Source organism: Lepidothrix coronata, unplaced genomic scaffold (assembly GCF_001604755.1).
Source record: "Lepidothrix coronata isolate B3197 unplaced genomic scaffold, Lepidothrix_coronata-1.0 Scaffold98, whole genome shotgun sequence".
NCBI classification, from domain to species: domain Eukaryota; kingdom Metazoa; phylum Chordata; class Aves; order Passeriformes; family Pipridae; genus Lepidothrix; species Lepidothrix coronata.
In genome coordinates, this window is record NW_016690278.1 from 2,305,387 (window position 1) to 2,312,480 (window position 7,094).

The window sequence follows — 7,094 nt, forward strand, 5'->3', positions numbered from 1 at the left end:
CTTCAAAAAAAAAACAAAACTGCTAGCGGAGGTTTGTAGTTTTTAATTGCATATGACCTCATGCACCACATTTGTGTTTTCCTCACACCTCCCCACCACTACTATACATGCTTGCAATTCTGGAATTGAAGCATTAGCAAAATAGATTAAGACTCGAAAGAACAGGATTTTTGCATGGCTAAACCTCAGCTGGACCTGCCAAAACTTAATGCCAGCCAAAGTTTTGGAAGAGATCTCAGCCTGGGTTTTAAACTAATTCCTAACTATCAGAAGTTGCAGGGAGATATGTATAGAGCCAGAAGGTGGGGGAGGAAAGAAAGGGCTTGTATGAGAACACTGCCTATAGCCGTTGTCCAGCAGAGAAGTTTGGATTCTAGAGAGGGATAACAAACTCATCTAAGACTTTTCAGCTACAGGAAGGAGGCAACTGAGCGACATGTGGCAGAGGTGCCTGCAAAGGGCCTGAAAAAGACAAAGAGCAGTTGGTAATTCACCACCTTTTTTAATGCAACACCCAGAGTACAACAGAATGAGGTATTAGGAGTCAGAATCACACCAAACAGGAGATAGTTCCTCATACAGTTTGTAGTCAAAACCACCAACCTCCTTGCAAAGCAATGCCACAGAAACTAAAACACTAAGGGACCTAACAAGGAGGGTGAACAAGCTCAAGTGACACAAATCCACAACAATACGTAGAAATTGCACCCTTCTCATGAATCTCCAAGCTAAACACTTTCTAGGCATCTGCAACCTCATACATTGTCCTGGGCTAAAGTGACCTCGGGATGTGTTTACCGGGAGCAGGCTCGCAGTAAGCAATCAGGCTGGAGAGAGCAAAACTGAAAGGGTGCAGATACTATCAGAGCTGCTCTCCCTGCTCAAAGGCAGACTTCACAAAAGTTCAGTGTCTAAAGAGAGGCTCAATTCAAGAATAAACTGCTTAGAAAAAAGCATGGAAACAGTGACCAAAAAAAATAAAAGAAAAAAAAAAAAGGATGCCTTAGCACTACTGTCAAGCAGTTGAAGGTGAAATTTGTTTCCAGACTGGTTGCCTTGTTGTACACTTGCACTTTGAGTTTTTCTCCCCTTAAAGAAAATGTTTGGTTTGTTGTTTGTTTGAAGCTGTTAGGAAGCAGTCAGCTGTTATACAGAATTAAATGCTTTTTATTATGCAAAGGCTGATGCTGTCTGAGCTGTAACCGCATGAATGTGAACAGCATGTTAGTTGAAAGTCTGTATGATTACACCTTACTATTAAAGGTCACTCAGCATTTTGTGTTTGCCAAGTCAGTGATTTTTGATGCGTGCTGTATGGACCTCTGGATGTCTATGCATTATTTCTAAGGTATGTGCAAGAATCAAAGCAAGCCCATTGAGAGGCAGGCTTTAGCTCACTGCATGAACTACCATGTTCTCAGATATAAAACATAAAAACAAAAACCACCCCAAACTTTTAACAAAGCCACAGTGCAAGTATTTTTCCTGAGTTATGCCAAGGAGCATTGGGGTGGGGAAATGCAGCATCTCTTATTCAGAGAAAAAGACAGCATCTCTTATTCAGAGAATTAAGTGATGCTTGTAGTAGACATATTGCATTTACTGTTTTTGATCAATCTGTTCCAAGTATATTTAGCAAACTGACAGACTGCTTCTCTGCAGCAGGTAGTGCGCTTCCATCATCTTTAGGCATCTCAGATGGCAGAACAATGTTTATACAGGCTACAGGTCTGCTCCACTCAGATTTCTACTCCATGGAAGCTAAAATTTGGATATGCCTAAATGCCTCATGAGCCTACCAGAAGCTACCTCTGTGTCTTTAAGCAACTAAATTCTTTCCAAAACACATGCCAACCTCTGCTGTCCCTTGAAAACTTGCAGACCACATCCTTTCCCATGTGCTGTACATTCTCTGTGTCCAGCTAAATATACACTGCTTTTATGGATGGAAGTAAAGGACAAGGAATTGGGCAAGCTCATTTTCATTTTTCAAATCAATATTACAAGCATAGTTTAAGGCAGTGTCTCAAAGTGATTAAAATAGTCAATTACAATGAATGGTAAAAAAAAAAAAGAAAAAAACAGAAACAAAATAAAAAAAATAAACAAAAAAACACAACAACGTCACAAAAATCCAAACAAATAAAAACCCAAGCAAAACAAAAACAAAAGCAACCCAAACAAACAAACAAAAATGCCCCACACCCAACTCCCAAACCACTCTACACAGGAGCCCACTGGAAGAATTTACATTTGCAAAGGTGTAAAAACCTGCATTTTCTCTGTGGCAAAAGCCAACTGTAGAGCTGCAACACAGCAACAGAGCTGCAAAAAGGGACATGTAGCTCCCTCTAACTTAAGACATACCTCACTGATTCTGCATGATTATTTCATATCATGTATTTAAATTCATTTTACAGCTTTCATCTAAACTGTTCTTTCTCAGACTTAACTGGATTTAACAGTTTTTCGGATTAGAAGTTTGACTGAAGTTTGATCTGAGCCATCTTCCCTCTGGCACAATTGAGGCAGAAGCTAGAAGTGACATCAACAAATTTATCCTGAAGTGCAAGCACTGGGGGCCTGGAAAGACAAAGTTGCAAGAGTGTTTGCTTGCTAAGGAAGTGCATGCTAAGGACTGCAGCATCCTCAGACAGCTATGGCCCTGTGAACAGCCAGGACCCAACAGGCAGTTTCAGCCGTGGCAAGAAGGCAGAAGACATCAAAGATGATGCATTCCCCACAAGCAGCACAACACAGGCCAGCTGGCACTAGTGTCCCACTCGTTAAGTCACAGCAAGTCCACAGACAAGACAGCTGATGACAACCAGAGCTCACTGGTACTAGAGTTTGTTTTCTTTTGAGAAAAGGGCTTTCCTGGTAAGTGTTCTTCTGTTAGCGCTGACATGCAGCCATATCCCAGGCTTAAGTGAATCTTGCCATCACACTTGGCATTTGTTCAACCTAGGAGATGCAGTTATGACTCACATGACACTTCCTATTTGAAAACTGTTGTAAAAAGATAATGAATATATTTTGGAGGTAAGCCACCTCTGCCAGTGTGCCATTTCATGCCATGAAGAGAAAGCAAGCCCCATTCATCACTTCTGCAAAAAGGGAGGCTTGTACTATGTAATCTGTGCCATTTAGGTGGTTTTGTTACTGCTCCCAAACTACTGCATCACAGTCTCAAGACGATGCCCTCTTTTCAGTCATAGAATCAGAGAATCATAGAATATGTTGAATATGGAGAGGACCCATCATGACCAACTCGTAGCCCTGTGCAAGGCAGTCCTTTTACCAGGTGGCAAAAAGCTGCAATGTGACATCCTCAGCAATCGTGACAGTGAACAGTATGCTTCCACCCTGGCAGGCCATCCTAAAAAGCCAGCTCCAGCCTGGTTTCCATCAGCTTAGCCCAGCAGTCATGGCACAGAAAATCTCTGTGTCCAGTTAGGAAGGGAGGCACAGCAAACGCCATGCACTTCCCACAGCCAGCACTGGTGGCTGAGGCACTCAGTGGAGGGGAAGTGCAGTGCTCATGCTCTGATGGACAGCATGATCCCCGAGGACAGCCTGATCCAGTGCCCAAACAGGTTGTTTAGCTTACAGCATCCAGGAAGTACAGTCAATTCAGGAGCAATTCAAGCTTCAAGGGCTAGATAATACCCGAGCTCCTCTGCTCTCCTGATTCAACCTAGCCCACACCCAGAGGGCTACCTCTAACCCCACCCTACTTTCAAGCATCATCCACAACCTGCCTTGCTCATCCCTGTAATGCAGTGAATAAATGTTTGGATGCATTAGCATCCCAGGAGTTTGTGGTCTCGGAGAGGAGCTGGTACAACAGCAAGAAACAACTCAGAGCAAGGAGGAGCTGCACTCAGAAAAAGCATGTGGAAACACACTGCAGAAGGATACTTCAAACAGTGCCATTCCTGAGAGGAAAAGGACACTTATGTCCAGAATGATAGTGTCAGGCACACACTTTGAGCTGGTCTGAAACAGCTTTTTCATCTGACAGAAGCATACAATTTCCATCCCCCCCAACCTCATGTCACTGCAAACAGGAAAAAAGGACTGGAAACAATCTCTCTTACCACAGGTATGAGGGGACAGGAATGCATTTAGAAAGATATTCAGAAGATGCAAATAGCACAAGACCTAAATTTGTTCATCTGCAGACCCACTTCTCTTTAGGGCAACTATCCAGAGAAGCTCCCTATCACACATACCCCCCTCAGCCAAATTTCCAAAGGACCCATATACAATTTTACAACCCACCAGGATGCAAGGAACCCCCAGTTCACAGGGTGGGTCTGAGCGGGACAGCCAGATTGTGAAATCTCTGCTCCACTACAAGCCACCTTTCCATCAGGAATCACTTGTGAAGAAATGTCCCTTCAAGAACAGTGGGTGGCACATATCCTTGCTGAGCCCAGGGACATTTTTCCCACCTTTTCTGGCTAAGCCCACAGTACTCACACCAAACAACTTTAGCAGCTGCTGCACCTGGGGATCCTCAGAACCTGGAACACTGAGCTGACCCAGAGCAGGATACTCTGGCTGGTGGCTGACTGCCCCAACCTTTGAGCTTTGGCAGCAGTTCACGGGTTTGTCCAGCCTCAGCAGCTTGGCAGATGGCTCTCTGGTACCCTGCAACCCACCTAATCTTACTCTGCAGACACTACCCCTCCCTCCTTTCCTCGGGCTCCTTTCACTAAGCCACTACATTGTGCTACCTCTAAATTATCTTTAAATCAGCAACCAGCACTACCCCAGTGTCTTGCTCTCTCTGAACGCCCTTGCAAGCAAACAGAGACTCTCCAAAAAGAAACGCGTGCAACGCCTCAGAAAAATCACCCCAGCCCCCAGGTCTGCCAGTCTGTCTCTCCATGGAGCAGGGATTGTTTCAAGCAATCAACTGTCCTGCATGTGCAAGGACAGTTTATCAGCCGTGGCCAAAGCATCCTTTCCTTTGCACTGGTGGCCTTGCGTGGTGAATGACTTGTGCTGCCCCAGCGCTGGAACTCCCAGCATTTGGCTCAGAACACACCCCTGGAGACAACTGCCTACAGAGATGCTCCATGGCACTAGTGCGTGGTATTCCCACAGAGAGCCTGCCTCTTCAGCCCACAGGAATCAAACCCCGAACCATCCCTTACATCGAAGGTGCAAAACCAATTGCCAAACTTTCCAGGTGCGATGGGCAAGAATAGAAAGGGCCATTCTGGGGTGGAGGCGGGGAGGAGAAATACTCTGAACAACATCCATGTCTTTCAGCTATGCAACTTGACATCAGCAAAGAAAGTCTTGCTGAAAAAATAAAACCCACTAGCATGTTCATTAGGATCCTCACTGCTCTTTTCCTTCTCAATTTGATGGCATAGAAATGGAAATAGTAAATCAAATAATCTGCTCAAGCACCAACAGCAGTAGAAGACCACTTTCACACAAGTCAGTTATGCAAGAATTTTCTGTATGGATCAAGAAGTCCTAATTTTTTTTGTTTTTTTCCAGGTTTTGAAGACAGCAGCATGTGTCTTGGAACTGTTCTTAACATCACCACTACCACAAAGGATGTTCTTACACTCTGCAATGACCAAGGCTGTAACTGAATGGAAGCATTTGCACAGGGTCTCCTACATGGTTAACCTTACCTCTCTCCCATCAAAAGAATGCCCCCAAACCAACTCTCACTGTGTAAATCAACAGCGCTAGGACAGAGTCACGGAGTGCATTAAACTGGTAACATCTGCTGAAACACATCAACTAAGGATATGACTGATGAAAAAGCATTTGGAGTAGAAAGAGGTTTCTTTCTACTAGCTAAACCAGAAAGGCTTGGATGACTCTTAGCAGTCTATTACTTCAAATGCTTCAAATGCTGGCTGTGCAACAACCAGTTTCATTAGAAATACAGCATTTGACTTTCTCCCTGTTTTAATGGCCCTACTCACAGACAGAATTAAAGTGTGACTGAAGCTGCAAAAGCAGTAGTACTTGCAGTTGCCTATTACAGACGCAAATCACTTCAATAACATATAGATGGGGCTCTGCCTGACAACTGGACTCTGTGGGAGCCAGGTAATTGCTGTTTATGGCACGGAAATACTCATCTGTATGGGAGTTAGCAACTTCAGTGGGTTTGTGTGAAGTTCAAGCTCATTACAACTCAATGTTTATGTTCCCTTTGAGAAGCGTAGGTAACACCTCAGCTGCACCTCAGCATCCCTGTGTATGCTTAATGTTCTAAAATTTTACACCTTTGGTAAACTCATCTCAACCCCACTCTTGCCCTTAAAGCGCAGTGCTGCTACTCAGCCAAAGACTGGTGTTTTCCACAACATCTCATCCAATTCAAGAATTTGGTGAGATTAAGAGAGCTCCTCAGTGCAGCAGCAGTGCTAATGTGTTACACAGACAAGTTACTTGGAGACACAAGCAAAACCAACCGCACAGGATGCAGGCTGGGGGTCCCAGCCCTGGGGTGCGAGTCCCAGTGCAGCTTCCCTAGTGCAGCTGGTATCTCTCGGGACCTCGCAATAATGAGCTCAGAAGCGGAGCCTGAGCTTTCTCTCTTAGGGAACTGCGAAAAGCGTACAGGAGAAAAAACAAAACTAAGGAGGAAAAAGAAAAGGGAAAAAGTAAAACAATAAAAGGAAAGAGAAAAAAAGAGAAGAAGGAAAGGAGGGAAAGAAAAAGGATAACAAAAAGGAAATGGAAATACGGGGAGGAAATAAAAGAGAGTAAAGACCAGAAAAAGAAAAAAAAAGGGGGAAAGAAAAAAAGAAAAGGGAAAGGAAGAAGAAAAGGGAAAGGAAGAAGAAAAGGGAAAGGAAGAAGAAAAGAAGGAAGGAAAGGGAAAGAAGGAAGGAAAGGGAAAGAAGGAAGGAAAGGGAAAGAAAAAAGGAAAGGGAAAGAAAGAAGGAAAGGGAAAGAAGGAAGGAAAGGGAAAGAAAAAAGGAAAGGGAAAGAAAAAAGGAAAGGGAAAGAAGGAAGGAAAGGGAAAGAAGGAAGGAAAGGGAAAGAAAAAAGGAAAGGGAAAGAAGGAAGGAAAGGGAAAGAAGGAAGGAAAGGGAAAGAAAAAAGGA

At 43.9% G+C, this 7,094-nt stretch overlaps 1 protein-coding gene across 1 annotated transcript in view; it reads right to left on the reverse strand.

Moving 5' to 3' along the window:
- Positions 1-7,094, reverse strand: part of PSD3 (pleckstrin and Sec7 domain containing 3) — a 110,217-nt gene that overhangs the window by 99,289 nt on the left and 3,834 nt on the right. The gene's annotated exons all lie outside the window — the stretch shown is intronic.